This window comes from Sinohyriopsis cumingii, chromosome 2 (assembly GCF_028554795.1).
Source record: "Sinohyriopsis cumingii isolate HCF-2022 chromosome 2, ASM2855479v2, whole genome shotgun sequence".
NCBI lineage: Eukaryota > Metazoa > Mollusca > Bivalvia > Unionida > Unionidae > Sinohyriopsis > Sinohyriopsis cumingii.
Window position 1 is genome coordinate 34,974,739 of NC_142962.1, and position 21,020 is coordinate 34,995,758.

Sequence of the window (21,020 nt, forward strand, 5' to 3'; positions counted from 1 at the left end):
CTTGAATTACATAAATGTGGTTGATATATCCATTCTCTGCGTCAAGATCTAAGATTTTATCTGTTGGATTACACAGATGTGGTTTAAATTTAAAGGTTGTATGCCGAGAATTCCAGTTCCCCACGATGAGTCAAAGTGTTTGAGTCAAAGTGTTTGCGTTGAAAGTTCCATTTCATATGTCGGGCTTTTAGATTGTAATTGTTTGTTGAATTACGCAGTGGTGGTTGAAAATTTAATTCTGTATGTCGAGCTTTTAAATTTTAAGGCTACGAATTACACAGGGGTGGTTGAAATTTCAATGTTGCATATCAAGAATTCCCATTTCGCAAGTTGAATTAAATATTTTGTGTCGAAAGTTAAATAGCATATGACGAGTTTATCTTATTTTTACCCTTCAGTACTTCACTCAAAGTTTCTTATCGAACCCATGCTAGTGGAAAGCGAGACATAGCAGTCATTTTTCCAATGCCGGCACCTGTGTTTTCATCAGTTAAAGTTTTTTGTTAAAATTTGTAATCTGCGTAAAAATTTCCTAAACCCCAATGTAGATTCTCATCGTACATGGCATAAATTACCTTATAACTGTTCAGTCTATAACATACTCACTAGACTCTTTACCCTGAGTTCAACTTCACAGAATATTTGCGTTCAAGTTTTGCTTGGTTTTTCATTTGCTAATATTTCCATAACTCCTTAATAGTGTTATGTATATTTAATTTGTATTTATAAGTTTTTTTATCGATCATTATAAGTTACATATAATTGTATTGTGGATTTGACCTTGTCCAAAATCAACTTCTTTGCGTCCCTGACTAGAGACGCTGATGTTTTTTATTTTGTAAACAAATAATGCATAGTTAATATTTCCTTAGGAGTGTGGATTAAATATCCAAATCATTATTAATAGTGGTAAACATATTTATTTGGGTCTTGGTCAAGGATACTGGAAATATAAAATTCTCTTAAATAATATTCTTGGACAGAAACATTAATTTTTAATTATAGTGAATTCTGACAAGGACATCTTGGACTATATTATTATGATTAATTGAAAGACTCTTAGTACATCATCACACTTCAGGCTACTGGTACATCAGTACATTCAAGACTACATGCACATCAACGCCTTCATCGCTGGATCTTAATTCGAACTCCACTGGAATTTAATTTGAACTTTATTCAATAGGACTGGGGATAGTACTTTTTGGACTGTCTGTGATTTAATTCGTAATATTGTAAGTTCTTTTTAAATTTTCACTTTGTATCCTAAGAAAATAAATTATTTGTTGAATTTTACAAAACTTGTTGGTTTTCGCTCTTTTATATTGCTTAGTTTAAGACCATATATTCTCATCAAACTTGGCATTGGTCATTATGAAATTAAGACAATTAATTCTTAGACATTCTTGCTCACTCCGGTGACCTTGGAGACCAGGTCACAGCCGAATAAAGTTTACAATAAGGTTTGGGTTAAAGTGTTTTCAGTTTCTTTTATTTCTTCAACTCTCTGATGGATTTGGTCATGATTGGAATGAACCATAGCGTAGCTAAGAATTCAGGAGTTCACATGTGCACTTGCTCTTTGACCTTATGGTTATGGTCATAGCCATAAGAAAATTTGCGGTAAGATTTTTGTAAAAGCTGTTTTGGGGGGGGGGGGTTGGAGGGGGGGGGGTCTGTTTATATTTCCTGAACCAATGAATGCATTTACGTCATACTTGGGGCGAATCATTACGAAGCTAAGGCCGTTCTGCGACCGAACTCTCGGCTATTTTGTCTTTGGGTCACGGTCATATAGAAAATTTGCACTAAGGTTTTTGTTAAAGATATTTTTAATTTGCTTTCATTTCCTATATACAATGAATGAATTATTTTGAGGGTAAGACATTTGAGACTGCAACATGTTTGCTCCGCCTTTGTTGACTAGAGTCAAGGTCGATGGTTTTACATCACTATGTTGATTGTGGTCTCAACATGTAGGATCTGGTCTTCTTGTGTTTAGTTCAATTTATTAAGGGTTATATGCATCGTAACATTCCTATTTGTTGATGAGATACGTTCATGTGAGATCAATAAAACAATAATAAGTATGACCTTTTAGTGAAAGGCTGGAACAAAGTCGTAACCAACTAATTAGTGAAATAGAATTGTGCACAACAAAACTGCAAAAGATTGTGCCATGAGCAGCAAGTGTCCGTCTTTCTTGAGTAACGCCCATCTCCCTCCCATCGAGCCCAGCCATTTGAGGTTGGCAGCGAGGCAGGCTTTTATTGTCATTTTTTAAATACTGGGTCAGGCTGTTTCTTTTCATCGTGCCAGGTATTTTCACAAGAATTTGTCCTTTGTTCAATTCCAAAATGTCCCTTTCATTTCTCACAAACGTAAACGTGAACTTTCTTTTCACTCGATGAACTACAGATTAAACAGTCGATTTTTCGAATTTTTATAAATCAACTATAAGTAGTGAAGTGGGACGATTTAGGGACAATGGGACTTACCATTAAAAACCACCCTGGGACGATATAGGGACTATGTAAATTTAACATGGGGAAAACCAGCAAGGCATTATAGGGACAATGGGAATTTAACATGGTGGGATGGGATTGTCTAGGGACAATGGGAATTTAACATGGGAATATAGTGTGGGGCTGTCTAGGGACAAGGGGAATTTAACATGGGAATATAGTTTGGGCCTGTCTAGGGACAAGGGGAATTTAACATGGGAATATAGTTTGGGCCTGTCTAGGGACAAGGGGAATTTAAAATTGGAAAATAGAGTGGGCTTGTTTAGCGTCAAGGGAAATTGAACAGGGTGGGTCTGTTTTTTTTTTTAAATGGGGTAGGCAATGAAAGTCAAGGTCTTTTCGATACCTATGAAGGGGCCCTGAAAAGAGCCTTTGGGTTTCTTCTTCTCCTGCTTCTATTTCCTCCACTTCTTCCACCAAGTTCTCACTTTTTCGATTATTCATTTCTTCTTCCTCTTTTCAGTCTCTGTCATCCAGTCAGGATGACCCATCGCTCTGAATTTCTGTTGGATCTTTATCCAGTTGTTATTCAATCTTTCAAACTCTAATTTCTTCTTCTTATTCTCTTCTTCCTTTCTCTCTTTGCTCCATTTTTCTTTTATCTTCATCGCTTGTACTTTCATTACCTCTTTAATTAGTTCTTCTGCTTTTATCAACTGGTTAAAACCCCATTTTACGTACCACCAGTCAGTCCAATAAAAGCTATTTTCTAGGAAGCTCCTGACTTCTATGACATGATCCAGGGCTTCCTTTAAACTACCTACTCTCACGTAAGGTGGGTCAATGAATCCTCTGATTCTTTCTACTTCCTCCTCAATCATTCCCCCTATTAGATCTTTTGCTACTCCAAGACTCTTCACATTGTTCAGGCTACCTTCAAATCTTCCTTCCTTATTCAATCTTTCTACTACATAAGTCCCATCCATGATCCAAAAATAGCTATGTCTCAAATCGTTAAATAAACTTGTCACTGTTGCCATGTTCTTCTTTCCGTTATTCCGTAGAATGGTGTGAATGACGAACGTTGCGGGTGCTTATATAAAAAGCGCGGACGTGAAGGAAAACATCCCCCTAAGACCCAAAACTTATATTACCTAGATGATCACTTAAAACGCGCGGACGTGAGGGAAAACATCCCCTACTTTTCTCTTCTCATATTACCTACTATTCACACAGTAATGACTAGACAAATAACATAACCATAATCTACTATCCACACACACGCAAAGCAGCCAAATCAAACCCAAATTATACTATCCACACACTCGCCAAGTAGCATAAACATAACCATAATCTATTATCCACACAAACTTACGATACCACTTACAAAATCCAATAATCTACTATCCCCACATACGTACGTGAGCTAATACAATCACACACACACACACACACACACACACACACACACACACACACTTAAAAACATACAACCACACCATGAAAGGAGTGAGTGTTTATTTTCACACTACTCCACATTCACACATTGGCAAATGGATTGCTATTTCTTTTCTAGAGTATTGGATAGCCCTGAAAAGGGCTGTTTGTTTGAACTCCAGATGCACCTATCTAATGCTGGCACCTTCCTGGTCTGGCACCGCACACACATCTCGGACTCCAGCCTCCTTGCCAATTCACCCTTGTCGCTGGAAGCGCAGAGGCGGGTTGAGTGGCTTCACTATTCCAATCTTCTGTCTCTGGAATAGTGAAGACTTCCCTTTCTCTTCTTCTATTTCTAATTCTAGGATGAATTGGCATCCTTACCTCCTGTTGTGGTTGTGACTGTGGTGCAGCTACAGGCTGGGGAGATGTCATTGCCTCAGGTGTCACCTTGCAAACAGGGTTCATCATAGGGTGACACCTGATCTCTCTCTCTTTTTTTCTTCCTCTTCTTTCTTTCTTCTCTCTTCCTCCTCCTCTTTCATACTTCCCTCTTCGACGATGGCCTCCGCGGCCAGTTCATTAAGTAAGCGCCTGGCATATTCCAGGTGCATTTGGAGTTCTAACAGTTTAGCTAGTCTGGTGTTCATTCTCTAGTGTTGATTAATCAACAAGGGTAGCTAGACTGCCGAGCCATTTTCAATTTATACGAAAAGCGCGGACGTGAAGGAAAACATCCTCTAAGACAAAACTTATATTACCTAGATCATGACCAAACAACGCGCGGAACTAAAGAAACACTCACTCACTTTTTTACTACCCATTACTAATTTAAAAATTTTCATTAAAGAAATAATATACTATCCATATATGTAAAGCAGTCAAATCAAATCCAAATCTACGATTCCCACACTTCAAACAACAAAAAGCATTATCATAATCTACTATCCACACAAATGTAGGTGAGCGCTTACAATCACACACTTTCTAAGCAAGATAAATAATTCATGTGCTTATACACGCACTTCTATTTTTTAACTTATTATAGGCAATCGATTGTTATTTCTTTTCTAGAGGTTGGGGTAGCCCTGAAAAGGGCTGTTTTTTGTTTGCTATGGCCATCTTTTTTAGGTTCTAAGATTGCGGCCTCCTTTGACGATAGGCTTTCTCCCAATAAAAGGTCTGCTTCTTCGGAAAGAGAAGAAGAACTCTTTGGTATCGATGCGACAGTCGACAAAGCCTCTGTCAGGTTCAGGTTGCTTTTGCTGCTGTTGTTGTTGCTGCTCTCTCTGCTGTTTCTGAAGTCTGTACTTCTCTGTCCATTCTTCTTTCTCCCTGTTAATTTCTTCTCTGAAGAGCTCTTCTATCAGGTTTTCAGTGACTTTTAACATTCTCACATTCTCTATCTCTTCTGGCTCGGTATCAGACTGTGTCTGACACTATGCAAATTCACGTAGGCTTCGTTTAGCTTAGCTAGTTTGGAGCACATCTTCGTAGGAGGATGAGTCGACAATGGATGGTTAGACTGGACACTACGCCGGTTTTAAAGTCAAAGCGCGGACGTGAAGGAAAACATCCCTACACGGTTTTTGAGTCGGAACGTTCAATGAGTGTCATGAGAGGGATAGTAAGAAGTCAAAGAGCATGAATCAACATTCCTATAGCAAAACAAAAGACAAAGGCATTTTTTTTCTTCAAAACATTTTTTATTCAAAATCACTTAACACTAACAAACAACTATAACATTTTTAACAATAATCAAACAATATAACATCAAACATTTTTTTTCCAAATCACAAACATTTTTTCAACTAACACATTATTTTGGACATGACTGACAACGTTGTGAATGAAATTGTGATTTCCACTGTTGGAAGTCATTAGGCCATTGATGGACACTACGTTTCCTAGCTTGAGACAAAATATAAGCATAATGGTCACAAAACCATTTATCTACTTTCACATCGTTTCTAGAAGAAGAACGAGGATCAATATGAGTCACTAAATGTTCTAAGGAATAGCCCAGGCTGCGATGATGCAGAAAGTACACACAATATTGTCCACACACCAAGGAATATGTGCCTTGTAATTTCACATTATTGAATCGTGTGGTCTGAGCATTTCTTCTTCTCATAAAGTCAATGATATCGTCTTCCAAAGGAGGGAATCCATACGAATCGAAATATTCCACACATCCTTCTTGAGGAAAGTAGACGGCTACCCAGTGGGTTCCTGGGAGATGACTGTCGTCCGTGTTGATCACATAAGCTTGATGGTCTTAAGGTTTGCAATGAGGGAGTTCATCTTTAGCACAGACGACAGGATTCCAAGAAGCAGTGTACGAACTGTGGTTCAAAAGGTAACAAAGTTCCCAGGTATCCATGTTTTGTGTGTTTTTTTTTTTCTTCACAGGTAATGATAAGTGATCAATTCGATCCTGATTTTCTCTTGGAAAATGTCTGACAAGTAAAAGGCGTTTAGCTCTGACTTCGGACCCTGGTTCACGAGAGTTTCGATGCGACGGATCTCCAGAGGCGTTAATGGAGGACAAGAATGTTCACGCAAGCCTTTATACCACTGATGCAACACGACTTCTTTCGAGATGAGACCCCAAGCTTCGTCCAGATACTCGTCCAATGTTTCTTCTTGACTCAACATCAGACATTTATCGTGTTGAATTTGACTGGGATGATCGTTTTGACATCCATAACACTCTTCCTTGATTAATTCTTTCATTTTTTCTGCCAGGACTGTAGCAAAACAGGAGACTAAATGCTCTTCTTGTTCTGGCCATCTCGATTTCATCATGATAACTTCTTCGTCTTTGTCTTGGGATTCTCCTTCCACGGTCTCCTCACATTCCATGTCCAAAGTTTCTCCACTAGGTAAAGAGGGATAACAGTCTTCCATGACTTCTAATAATCTAGAATGACTTCTCTCAAACTGTTGATTTCTATGGTATTACCGAATTCTGCATACAGGAGGACGTTCACTGTGTCAGGTAGAGGATTAGTAAACTGAAGTTCCACTCGAATCTGACCGGATTTTATAGGGTGGAAATGTCCCTCGTCGCTGCCTTGGTCTGGAGTGAAATCAAACGCCCACAAGCCGTAGCCTCCTGCATAATCCTCGTACGATATGCCGTGACTGGTGTTGGTTCCTAACTGTCCGGTGGCTTCGTACAGGGACAAGTAGGACCTCAAGTAATTCCTGTCACCAAACTTAGGCTCAAAGGGTCGGGTACACAGTGTCTTCCCATCGCGACTGACTTCGATCTTGGCTACGTTGTAATGATGAAACAGGAAAGGATTTTCGTTGTGGACTCCGTTGAAGGCTGAATTCTTGACGATACCAATGGTCAAACGCTTGGGTAACTGGCCTTGGAACAGATGATCTTGGATCATGGATCGCTGTCCAGCAGGAATAGTGAACGTTTTCACTTCCACGCGTCGTATCGGATACTTGGCGGTCGTTCTGCTCAACGTTTGACTGATGTCGTTTCCCACTTTGGGTAACACTTCCACGCGTCGCACGTAGAGCCTGGCTTCTTGGATGATGGTTTTGTACTCGTTCGCATGGTACTGCTACGATTCAGTCTCAGGTGAATATCCACTCCGTTCAGTAAATACTTTTCTTGCAGCCACATGTCCAAATACAAACGATCCATCAGTTCTAAACTACGTCCATGCAGAATTTTATTTCTACGTGTATTAAACCCCACATTGTGAGGATCGTCATCTGCTGTCAGGGCTGTAACGTTAAACGTGTTATCACCCGCTGTGTCAGGTTTCCATACCATGCAAGCATCCAGATGAGTATTCTTGGCTTCTTTTCCGTACGTCAAGAGATTTTCCAGGTAGGCACGATAGGGGTAAGTATCCATGCTGCTGATGACCAGTTTGTTATTCAAGTACAAGTCCACTTCGCTGAACAAGGAATGCATGAAATTGTTGACAGGAGCTACTCTAGCAGTGTCTGCGGGATTGGAGGTGTCCGTTTTGATCACTTTGACTTTCAAGTACAGGTAACTCCTATTCAGATCGATGTAATCTTCGGGCTGACCTTTGATATCAAACTCGATGGGAGCTGAATCCGTCAAAGAGGAGACGGGATGAAATTCGACCCATTGGGATTCTTGCATCGTCATCATGGTAGGTGGCATGGCAAACAGATCCAGTTCCGACTTGGAGCAGGCGCAAGACTCTCGGTGCATCATTTTTTCTGTTTCTCAATACTTTAATAATCGAAAACGTCTAAGTCTCGAACGGTTTTTCTTTTCTTTGTCTTTCTAGCTTTAGACGTGTGAAGTCTGGTGAAAGGGTGTTTTCTTCGTCGTCTCTTTCTGCCTTGTCCTTCCTGTGGCTTCAAGGAAGTAGGAATGCTTGACTCGGTAGCGTGCAGGGCATTTATAGGTGTTTCTCGTCGACCCAAAAGGTCTTTGCCCATTTACAGGAAAACATTTTTGCCTGCCCTCATGAAGGCTTCTTTGGGATTTTGTTTGTCGATGATGACATTTTGGAGAAATTCTTTGCCTTGCGTCAGTGCGGCATCTTTCAAGGCGTGCAATCCGCGTGTCACCATCGGTTTCAACACCGGAGCCACCTAACGAAAGGCCGATTTTAACATATCTCCTAAACCGTGTCCTCGCTGTCGAGCAACCCCTCGGTACACTGGATACATGACTTACAGCTCGTGAGAGAACCGTTTTCGAAAATGGAGTTTCACCGTGACTTTTCCTTTGGTGAATGGAATATTTTGTCCCAGATCTCCTTTTATAGCAATGTTGACCGTGTCCAAATACGACTTACTGACAGGCAAGTAATGAGGATGTACAAATTCACGGCGAACGTGATAAGTGTTTCCACCTTCCTCGTCAGCGGCCGTGGCAGAATCCACTTTGAAAGGAATGACACGCAGTAACGGTACGGAGGTGTGTCCCACCACGTTATACTCCACCACATCGGAGTACACATAGATCAAATTCAGTCCTTGGTTCAGTTCTACCGGGGCACGAAATAACTTGCTAAAAGAATCGTTGTCGGAAATTATTGGTAATTCGTTTTTGTTTATCATGGCCATCCTCATGTCCATGTCCCCGCCCAACATGTCAAACAATTCAGGACAAAATAAAATAGACATGCTTTTACCCCCGTCAGATTTCATCAAGAAGCGACGAGCTGCTTTGTGGTATTCCATGGTGACACTTTTATTGACACTTTCCAAAGCTTTCAGAAACACGACATTAAATCTGGAGGTAATGGTGCTAACCAAATGTTGACCACTAAATTAATAGCCTGAGGGAACGAACAAGTGGTAGGTCCACTTTTGAGTTTTGTCATCATAGGTTTTGTGATCACATTTAACATGGGTATTCAAGTACTTTTGCATTTGCTCGTCATGAACTTCCACTGTAAAATAATTTTGATTGGGAAGGACATTGAGGACTTGGGTCGGGTGAATGATTTCCAATAAAGCCACTTCCCAATGGGTTTCGTGATCTAATTGGATGGTCTGAGGTAATTTGATCGTGTAACAGCACAACGTGTTCTTGGGAAACACCTCCATGGAAATGTCACTAGGTAAGGTTAAGTAAAATTCGTTGTTATGGCTCATAATTCCAGACTTCTGTGACTGTCCGAGGGGTTACTGGACGTCAAAGGAGTGTCTCCGCTCGTTGTTCTCGTTCGAAGAGAATTTCAGGGAGGGATTGGGAAGCAGGTAACCGATGCAACTGCTCAATAAAATGGTCCACAATTGTTTGTCTCCTTGTTGCAAACTCAAATTGGCGATGGCTCCCCGATGACACAATACACCACAAAGATTTGGCAGAAAAAGACGATTTGCGTTTTAGGAACACGTTCTCCACACCACACCCACAAGGGTTGTTTTTGTAAATCTTGCAGAGAAGAACTGGGTGAAGGAGTGGTTGTCGTAGCTGCGCCTGTGTCAAAGGGCATGATGGTCATTTCTTTTTATAGTCGATGACTTGCGAAGCGTCGATCCAAGAATCAAAACTGGGTGGATATCCTTTCCAACGTACTTTGACTTCTTTGACACGTCGTTTGCCTACTTTACGGGTTCTGCGTTCGAGAATGCTTTCGATGTCGTACACGTCGTCTTCTTTTTTCGTGACACGTTGTAACTCGGGCAAATAAAACGTTCCTTTGAGCACTTCTCCGTTCATTTCTTCCAATTTATAATAGGCAGGATCACGGCCATGCACTCGTTCAGTGACACGAAACAATTCGGTGGTCCAGTTAGGTAAGTAACCTTTGTCGAAAGTGCGTTTGGTTTTGCCAATGCGTACCCAATCTCCTACGACCAACACTCCACTTTTCCTGGGGACAGCTCTCGTCGGGGACGTACCAAACAGGCGATCAGACACCAGCACTTCGTTGTCGGGAGTCACCTCTTGCGGGTCACGTCCAGTGCTTCGATGGTAAGATTGGTTGTACGCTTGCACCAGGTGTGGTAAGATGTCGATGTACTTCAGAGTGTGGTGATGCGTAAAATATTTTCACATGCGTTCTTTCAAAGTGCGTTGAAAACGTTCCACGATGCTGGCTTTGTTTTCAGGATTCTCGGTGGTAAAAAAATGAATGTCACGTTTCTTTAATTCTTTTTGGAAAGCTTGGTTCAGAAATTCAGTACCTTTGTCCGTTTGCCATCGAAGAGGGTGACGACCGCTTTGTTTCAACACTCGTTGCAGGGCTCGCACTAACTCGCTGCTCGATTTGGAAGTCAAGGGCACGACCCAGGCAAATTTGGAAAAGACGTCGATGACACAAAACAAATATTTGTAGCCAAGATTGTAGCTGGCCAAATGAGAGACATCGGCTAAATCGGCTTGCCATTGATGATCGATGCCTTCCACTCGGGTGCGACTTCTGGAAAACTTGCGTCGAATGGGTTTGTGTAAAGTGTAAGTAGCTTGTTCTTGTAACCATCGTTGCACTTGAGGTAAACGGAGACTTTTCAGTCGCGTTTTGGCAGCACAATACAATTTTTGAACTCCTGCGTAATCTGCAGGATGGGAGAGATTGTAATAAATGCTGGCTAACACTTTTTCTATTTTTTTTGTGTGTTAATAAGGCACCCACTCTTGGAGGATGCTACTCTTTTTCTCTTGGTTTTTTTCTTGGATTGCAATGCTTTGCGTGTCCGACCAGCAATAGATGTCGCAGAGCAGGATGTCTGTACAGGGGATATCGGTTCTTGTTTCACTTCTGTCTTCACCTTCTTTTTCTCTTCTGATGTAGAAGGGGTGGTCATCATCTTTTTAATCAATCCAATTCTGGAGGTAGGTGGTGTTGTTAACTTGCGTACTTTTTCTGGTCGAGTTTGAAACCCTTCTTCATCGTCTTCTCCTTTTTCTGCTTTGGTCACTGGCAGTAGTGGTGGTAGTAGTGATGGTGCTGGACTTTTCATCAAGGTCTTAAGATCTTTCAGAGTGGGAGGAGCTGTTTCATCTGAGGCTTTCTGGTGAAAGAGTTGCAGTCGTTGCAAGAGTTGACCGTACTTTTGCGATTGTTCTGTTTCGGACAAATCTTGGCGATCCATCAAGGACTGCAATTCGTGTTGTAACTGGGACATCTCGCTCAAATTGGGATTGGGAGGTAAATGCGGGGTGCGTTGTTCTTGCCAACGATGGTATTCCATCCATCGTTTGTAAGGCACTAAAGCTAGTTTTCGTCCTTCCATGGGCTGTCAAGGGTCAATTATGAGATCTTGGGACTTCCGAGGGCCTTTTTGCCTTGCTCCCACCAGTCCTCCCAACACGGTTCCTAAGACTCCTTTCAGTAATGGGCCTAGCAAGAGAGGTAAAATTCCTCCACGTTGGACCAACATCTTCTTCTTTTGACGAATGGGAATTTTCTTTTTGAACCATTTGGCGAAGAACGTGACGATGTTTGCCTAAGCATTGTTTCTGGTGTTTAGACAAAGGGATCGTGCCTTTCAAGACGTTCAAACAACATTCGCACACGGTATCGATGACCTCTTTGGAGGCTGATTAAATGAGTTTTTTTCGTAGGGGTGGAAAAGCTTTGGACAGGACAGATAACATGTACCCATGTTTGACTAAACGTGGAGGCAGTCCTTTCCTTTTCTTTCCATGGGGTTTAGAAGAGGAATGTTTTCTGGGGGGTGACATCTTTGCTTGTGGGTTCCGGGACATTCACCAAACATACACTAACGTCGATGACTTAACACACGCCCTTTTATCTTTTTTTTGGGACTATCGCTTTGTCATAAAGGTGACAATGTTTTTTCCAAAATCGCCAAGGAATCCTCCCCTTTGTTGACGCCTCTTTTTCTTTGAACGACTGTATCTTTTCTTAGGGTAACGTCGATGCTTGGCTAAGCGCTTTGTCGGATGACGAGTCTGCCTTTGTCTCTTTCTTTTTTGACTTCTTTGAGGTGACATCTTTTGGAAGTTCACTGATACCCCTACTTGGTCGCAGGCCTTTTTTATACTGGAACGCGTCGCCACTGATTGTCTTTACGGCGTATCAACTTGAGGACAGGCATGACACGTCGTGCAGGGGTACGCAACGGACTAAATCGAGCCAGTTCTCGCTTGGACAAATCCAGTAAACTTTGTAACATGCCCGATCTTTCTTGAACTTTGATTTTGGGAGAAGGTATTTTGTGTGCAGCGGCCAATGCCGCTAAATTGGAGGGTCCTGCCACTGGGGAAGTTCTTGGGGTCATCAACGGAGAAGTTCTTGGTGTAATCAACGTCTCCAAGTACTTTTCAGTTCTTGGTGTCATCAACGGAGAAGTGAATGAACCTGAGGCTACCGGAGACGCGGTCACTGCCGTTGCAGGTCGTGATTTGCGAGTGTAAGGTTGCATCCTGGCCGAAGTGCCTCTCTTAACACTAGTTTTCTGTGGGCTTTTCTTTTTCTGGGGACTTTTTCTCTGCTTCTTTTTCTGGGGGCTTTTCTTTTTCCGGGGTGGTGACTGGTAAGAGGAGGGTCCCGCCACTGGAGAAGTTCTTGGAGACACGGCTCTCCTTGGGGACCTGGTCTTGCCACCGTGGCTCTTTTTCTTTTTCTTTGGAGCTTCGTTTGACTTTCTTCTTGGGGAGAACTTTGGGAGCATTAGCATCCCATCTTAAGAGAGAGCGAATGATGACCCGTCCTAGAGTAGCGTTCCCTCCAGGTTTCAAAATGATTTGTTTTTTGGTTTGAGTGTCGATGCGAGGATCGGCCAGTTGGGTCAAAGCGACTTTGTTTCGATAAAAAAAAGCGTTTGGTTTGATGAGGAATCTGAATGATCCCTTGTAGTAATTGACGTGCTGTCACCGTGAACCATCGTAAGACTTCTCTGAGACTAGCTTTTAAGACATGAGCTCGTGTTTGTGGATATTTTTCTCGACTGATGCCATACAAGGCACGAATGAATTTGACGGGAAGATGCGACTGAAGGGACGTCATGTTCAAACTGTGTGTGACACAGACGAAAAGTGTCTGAGGTTTTTATAGATTTTTTTTGAGCGAAATTAAGTCGAGGACGGAGACGTGTACAGGACAGGCCCTCCGTCTTGACACCAGGGTGAAACAATTGGGTACGAAATCGCAAATCATCGGGGGTAGTAGGTTTCAAATCGACGAGTAAATAAGCGTGTGGCGTTTGAGTGGCATCGTCGTACGCCTGAGTCAGCCAAGGCGTTCCTAACTGTTTGGCTAAGACTTGCACTTGCGATTTATCTCGAGGGCTTTTAAACAAGACCACGTAATGCGCATTGAGACTGATGGTGCGATGGGCTTTACTTTGTTGAAACAAATTTTGAGTGATGTAAATGACACTGGCATTACCGTGATGCCCTTTGCGCATGAAGCAGTTCAATTTCTTCTTCGTCTTCTCCTAACATGTCGTCGAAAATGACCAAATGGGTTTGAAGGGAATCAGAGACCATGTCATCGTCTTCTTTAGGAATGCCTTCCACAAACACAATGGAATCGCCTTGACTTTCTCGCAAGAGACTGAACGCCGATTGCCACTCTTTGTAACACCACACGATGCGTTGAGGTGGTCGATCGATCAAATGATGTTTATGTTCGATCAAACGTTTGACGAATTCGGTTTTGCCTGAACCGCTAGGTCCAGCAGTGAGCATGTTAAAGGGATGGCGAAGATACAAAGCCTCCCAACTCGCACGATCTAAGTGTTCGTCGATGACTTTGACAGTGGAGGAAGAGGGAGCAGAGACAGCAGAGGTAGCCATAGTGTTAGGAATGTCACTTATGACACGAAAACAAACAAGACAAGAGTTTATATACTTTTTTCAGGAGACGTTTATCGAATGTTTTAAACATTAACATGAAAGACAAAAATACATAAAAGCCAAAGGCTTAAGTACAACGATAAAAGGCACATGAACACCATCAATGTGGAATAGAAACAAGTTTCTGTACAACATGTTTTGTGTAATGTTCTGACCAGTTCTATAGGGGGTAAGGTCACACAAGTGTCCTCCCGAAAGGGTCCTTCAGGCATGTCCACGACAGTCCTATACTGGGTGACGGGTTCTTCTGGCACCGTCACTAACACAGGTTGAAAAGTGACTTTTTTCTTTGGACGTTGAAAGGAAGGATCACAACTCTCGAGCATACTGGGCCCCTTCTTGGGTCCAAGCCTCAAAACCTGTTTTTTTCCAGGCACGTACATCTGTCCAATGGGGGTGTAAGTCACAAGCTACACACACATCGTCATACACGTCTTCGGTAGCTAAAAGTTGACGAATCTTTTTTTCCCGTAGAGGTCGAGAAGTATCCAGATGAAAACGCAAGGCTTTGAGCAAAAGGAGTCTTTCGTGACCATTTAAAGGCACCACTTTCATGTTGAATGGGGTGGTAAATACTGTTCGTAAAGAGTCCACAAGGAATCGGCTGGTAAACGAAATCCCAGAAAACAAGTCACTAAGACACACACTATGCATCGTCCCAAATTGATTCGATACAGTTCTTGTAATAATTGATGGTAATGATCCACGGTTTGAATATGGTCATTGAGTTCCTTCCACGGAATCTGTTCAATCACTTGCGACATAAGCCGTGGGATGGATTCCTGTTTTTATACTCTCTTTATTTCGGAAGCAATAAAGGTACTTTCTAACTAGAGATCTTCGTTCTCCAGTTGGGAATCTAAATCTTGCATACTGTAACCTACACTTCAGAGTTCGTTTAGAAGTTTCCTCTTCCGCTAAGCAGATTCCACGTAAAATATGTTGGTAATCCTTTAACTCGTCTTCCTCAATGCGTTGCTCTAGGTGAATCTCGAAGTAACCAAAATCATGAACATTTCGTTCATTCACTAACTCAAAGTGTTGAACAAGGTCTGACCACTGAAACAATTTTTGACAAATCAGTTCTTTTATACCATTCAGATACCAGTGGTTAAACATCTGGTGACGTAACGGATGCAATTGTTCTTTACGTTTGACTTGTATTTTGACCAGCTCTCGGTAAATGGGCTTTCTTAACTCCACAGGCAAAGCACGAATGTTCTCTTGTAAAGTATCCATGAATAGGTCAGTCAGTACAATTCACAATCTTCTCCTAGAGCAAAAGTAATCCACATAGTAAGTAATTTCTGACCACTGCCATTCAGGGTAACGTCCAAGAATCTCATTGAACTCTTTTGATGTAAACGGTGTAGAGTGATATAATAGGATGAATGCACACTTGACCCAGAGAAATCTAACACACTGGTTGACTTTTTTCACTTTTCTCTTGTGAATTTCTCGGTACTAAAGTTCTACAGTTACCCATTGAGATTTCACTCTGGCAAGTCCCTGCCAAACATCCTTGTAAATCTTCTCTTGCAGTTCTTTAGGTAATGATTCAATATCGTTTTTGAAATGAAGTTTAAATACTGGTCTCGGTGATGTCCAACATTTGACTCCTAACCAATCTGGTTTCTTCTTCAACGACATGGTAAGTTACTTCAATGTCTCGGTCCCACTAATGGTAAGTAATGACAATTCGGTGACCAACGAGCATGTTCTAGGTAGGCCGAATCTTGTGGTTCCCAGTGGTGAAGTGACACACCGCAACCGAAACACTTGACTTTATCCCCTTCGCCCAAGTAGAAAAATCCGGCTCTGGCTAATTCTTCGGGGGTTGGTCCTCCCAGATACTTAGGCCATTTTCCTTTGAGCGATTGAAGACGATTTTCAAAGTCGCAGTATTCGACAAACGCACAGGAAACGAATATTCGTCTTTCACAGGTTCGTTTCGATGAGGGTTGGGTGACATGGACAGGAGTTTGCTCAGGGCTGGATGACATGTGTAGGGGGGTAGACGTGAACGTTGACATCCACATTTAAAACGAAACCCAGTAAAGTGTCCAAGAGGACGAGCGGCATCGCTTTCGCATCCCTCAGGTTTGACACGCACAGCATCACTTTCCATGATAGGGGCAGTGAGACTAAAGTTCCCATGATGCTTTACGGCATCGCTAAGGTCACAGCGTACAGCATCATTCCTATCGCAAGGCTCACAATCGCATTCTACTTCAGAGTCCCCAAACGTGAATTGTGCCTGTCTGAACTTGTTTTGTGTTTCTCTGAAAGTATTCATCTTGTTCGCTTGGTCTTGGTAGTCACAGTGAACTATCGATCTTGCCTAGGGTTTATTTTTATATACAGACCAATACCAACATGTCCATACGGTAAGGTGAAATGATTGGGAAGTCGAACTCGCTTCTGGTACACGATTTGACAGATTTTTTCCAAGGGTCGACTGACGATGTGGTGAGTGGGTAAACGTACAGTCTTGTTGGGCTGATAGGTGGTCACTTTAAAGTGTTCATCTTCTCTAGACTGCAAGGCTTCTTTCAATACGCCAAAGTTCACCACTCGACTGGTACGATAATTCAGAGTCAATCCTTTCACGTTACACTTCGTGTGCACTTCTCCTTGTTTGTCCCGGTATTCGTAGCCGTAATTTTTAGGACCGCCACTGGCGAAACTTAGAATCTTGTCGTCGGGGTGCTCGTCTGTCCAGGCTCCTAAACGGTCTCCTTCGATGTCAGGGTGCTGTTGACTCGGGTGATCGATGTAAATGCAACTGTCCGTGTCAAAGTACAGGACACGTTACTCTAACAGTTCTAAAGCTTCGTACAATTTTAAGCGAGCACGAGCTGTCACCTAAGACGCAATGATGACATTTCCAAAGGGGTCGGCTTCTACAAAGTTCAGATCTTCTTTGTAATTCACTAAGATCAAATCCTCGCGAACGACGTCCACGTGTTTCATGAATTTAGCTTTGTCGTGAATCATCTGGAAGTAGCGGGAAGGTTCTGTCAAATATTCCGTCTTGGGTAAACACGGTCGTTGTGCCATTTTACCCCACAAGCAATTTAACATCACTTTGGCAAACGATCGCCTGCCTTCGTTTTTCTCGATGTGATCTAAAGTGATGCCTTCTTGTGCCCAGTATTTCTCTTTGAATGCATTTTGGTCTTCGGGAGTGTGACACCGGGAAGGATAACCACTGGCTTCTTGCTTTAGTTTCAAAAAGGCATCCATGTAGTCTGCGAAAATGCCTTTCTGACTGGGGTCTCCTTGTAGTATTGTTGTGTCTTGGGAAAGTGGCAAATTTCGTACACTTCTAACAATTGGTATCCCATGTCCAGAGCTTTGAACAATTCCACGCTGACCCACGTCCCTGTCAAGGCACATTCTTCCTGGGTGTGCTGATAAGGTTCGTCTTGGTTGCACGTTTCGGCACAAGTACGGCACAAAGGAAACATCAGTTTGCCTTGGCAATGGTGAGGTAAGACGGGATGGTAAAGGTTCGTGGGAGGCAAAACTTTACAGTTGATCAAGCCTTCGTATTGTCGAATGTTGGCCAGGTCGACGTGTTCCGTGAACAATTGTGGGTGCCCTGCAGGAAAGTGACAATATTTGCACACGTAAGGATACAGCGAACACACGTCCAAGTATTTGATTTCTTCTCCTTTCTCTTCGTCGGCTTGGTACAGCAAACAGGTGGCATTGGTCCTTCCACCGTACAAACTATCCCTCGGGTTCAGGGGGTCCATGAACTGGTAACTTTCCACGATGCGTTTAAACTCGGAATCGGTTTTCAAACGGTGATCGTACTCGTGTTCCCACATTTCCACCACTTGGTATCCTTCCTGTTCTAACTTTAGGCGTCGCTGACAAGTGTCCTGGTACAAGTCTTCCATGGTTCGATGTAAAAACTGATTTTTAGGGCCACGATCAGGGTAACAGACGGGGCATCCGTGAAATAAGCAACCGTTAAACTCGTACACGATCTTGGGGTTTTCTAAGTCCGAGCCATCGACCGAATGCGTTCCAATGGTCTTTTCGCCCCCTCCGTTGCGGTCATGCTGAATCCATTTGTCTTCCTTGTCGCACAAGTAATGTAACCAGCGTAGGGCTTTGACCGAGTATTGACGTTTGACATAGTTGGTCGTTTGAGGACTGATGACAGCCACAGTGTTTTCAGGCATGAATCGTTGCCGGTACACTAAGGAACACGCTTTGGCAATGGTGCAAGCTTCTTTCAAAGGATCGACCCCTCTGTGTTCCATGAACAGTTCTCGAAGTTTTCCACAGCATCGCCATAAAATGTCCACGTCGGAACGACAATACTTTAACATTTCTTCCTGAAAGTCGAAAGGGTCTGAGGCGTTAGCCTGGTACCAAGCGTAGAAAGCTTTCCGTTGTTCGGTACGCATGTTGTCGGGGTCGTAATAGTGAGCCTCAGGCAAATGGGGTAGAACGGCATGTTGATTGGCTTCGGTATTGAAGAAGTATGGAAAGTACCCTTTAGCCATTTCTGTCATTCCAAACGTTTTAGGCATTCGACTCAAATGCATGGCCAAATAGCTCATAGAATCTTTAAACTGTACTTGTCCCACTTGCATGAAAATGATTTTGGCTCTGTTCAAAGTGACTTTAGGACGCTCGATACCATGTTCCGTATAGTATCTCAAAAGAAACTGTCCATCGTATCCGGAGAAATTGTGAGCCATCACCGTGGCATGGCGATGACAATCTCCGTAACGTTCGATGTCCTCTTGGCTCCACGTCTTGTCGATGGGGTCTAAGACCCATTGTGCAAAATCGGTTAGCGTGTTCGTCCCTCGAAAGATTTTTTCACGTCCTCCAGGAATCTTGCTGCAGTGAGGGCAATGACTGAAGATAGGTTCTTGAATGCACTTCTCACACGCTTGATGAGCCACGCAGAAATTAGGAATGTGAATGCCGGTCTCTTGCATGCATTCAAAATCGAAAAAGATGAAATTGCATTTTCGCTTCTTGTGACCGTCCTCTTTCTCTTGTTGGGGTTGGTATTTTTGCACGTATCATTCGTGTTCCAAGTCCACGATGTGGTGACAAATGTGATATTTTTTCTTTCCTCGACATACGTGTGCCTTGACATTATTGGTACATAGACCTTGTCCACAGGTACGGCACAATCTCAGGAGTTGACAAGCACATTTCTGCTGTGAACCTTGCGTCTTCAGATGTTGTTGGTAACAGGCAGGGCTGACAAACGTGCTCAGACAAGCAGAACAATGCACTCGTTCTTGCCCTTCGTTCAGACAGGGTTGAGAGGCCAAACATCCTGAGCATTTCGATCCGCAATGTTTGTGTTGCTCTGGATTGTTATAGCCATAGTCACATTTCTCACAGTAATAACGGTATCCCAGGAATGCGGTGATACTGGTAATGGTATCGAAATGTTCATCGTGATGATAGAGTGAATGTATTTTCCATCCTTAAAGTCTTGCCCTCGAAACAACAGAAGCCCGCGCCAGGGTGTGTCCTTGTACAGACCGGCTTTTGTAACAGGAGTTCTGCTTCATTTCGTTGTTTGGCTCGGTTCGATTTTCGAATGTTCTCCCAGGTCCTTTTCCATTCTGCCGTGTCGTTTTTGTCGACGTAGGTTCCTCCCACCACGATAGCCCTGGCTAAACACATCTGGTCTTGAGAATTCTGAATTTGGACGAGGCTACGCTTAATGCTGCGAAGATCGTTCACCAATAACACCTTTTTGCGTTGTCCGGTCCCTTGAGGAGGAAAGACTTCGGTCATGTCCAGTGTGGCTTTTCCATCGGTGATGTCAAACTGGTCATTAGATTGTTGTACGTGTTGAATCTTGTCCATGACTTTGGAAGCGGTCAATTCTGCAGGGCTGCTAAATTCGATCCAAACAGGGGGATTTCAAACCGTCGTGTTGTATGGAAAGTCTCAAGCGATCGTCTTCTTTGGGTTGACATTGTCGCTTGAGTGTGGTGAGCAAAGAATCCCACATCTCGGTGATGAACCCTTCTGCTTTCTCTGACAGTACTTCGAACTTGAAATCTTTAAACTTCATTGTGTATTTGTAAGCGGTGGTTCTAAATTTTCTAGAGGGACGCTTTTCCGTCTCTTGAATGGAATAGTACTTTTCAGGGTTGACTAGGGATGGTGAACTTTGTTTAGAGGGTTTGGATTCTGGTTCATTCATGTCCTCTTCAAAATCACTGGCATGAATTTGTGCCAAGACTTCAGCTCTTGTACGAGGCGATAGATCACGTTTCTGTCTCTTACTTTCTTCTTTCTTCTCAAATGAATTGGATCGTTTCATCTTGATAGCAAAGAGTCAAATGACTAAAGTTTAAACACCATCGGCTACTTTATAGTCATGGCAGACCAACGTATATAAAGGGTATGTGTCTTGTCCTTTCACTATCCATTTCACTCTGACACCGAGCACAACGATGGAAGAGACTACACAGATCGAACGTTTCATCAGAGCTTTGCGAGGGGTCATCCGAAAATTTTCTTCAGACCAGCCGAGGGACTACTCTCCTTCCTTTCGAAATAAAAGTCAAGATACTTGCTATATCTGTCAGAAGAAAGGGCATTGGTCTTCAGAGTGTCCAGACCGTCAAAAAGCAAAACAGGGGTTAAAAGAGACAAAAGTCAAGATACCTGTTATTACTGTCAAGAAAAAGTACATTGGTCTCCAGACTGCCCTAAGAAACAACAGGAGCAAGAAGAAGAGGGAAGTGATTAAGAGGAAAAAAGCAGACAAGTGAAGAAAAAGAAACAGGAGAAGAAAAGAAGAAGGGAAGAAAGTGAGGAGG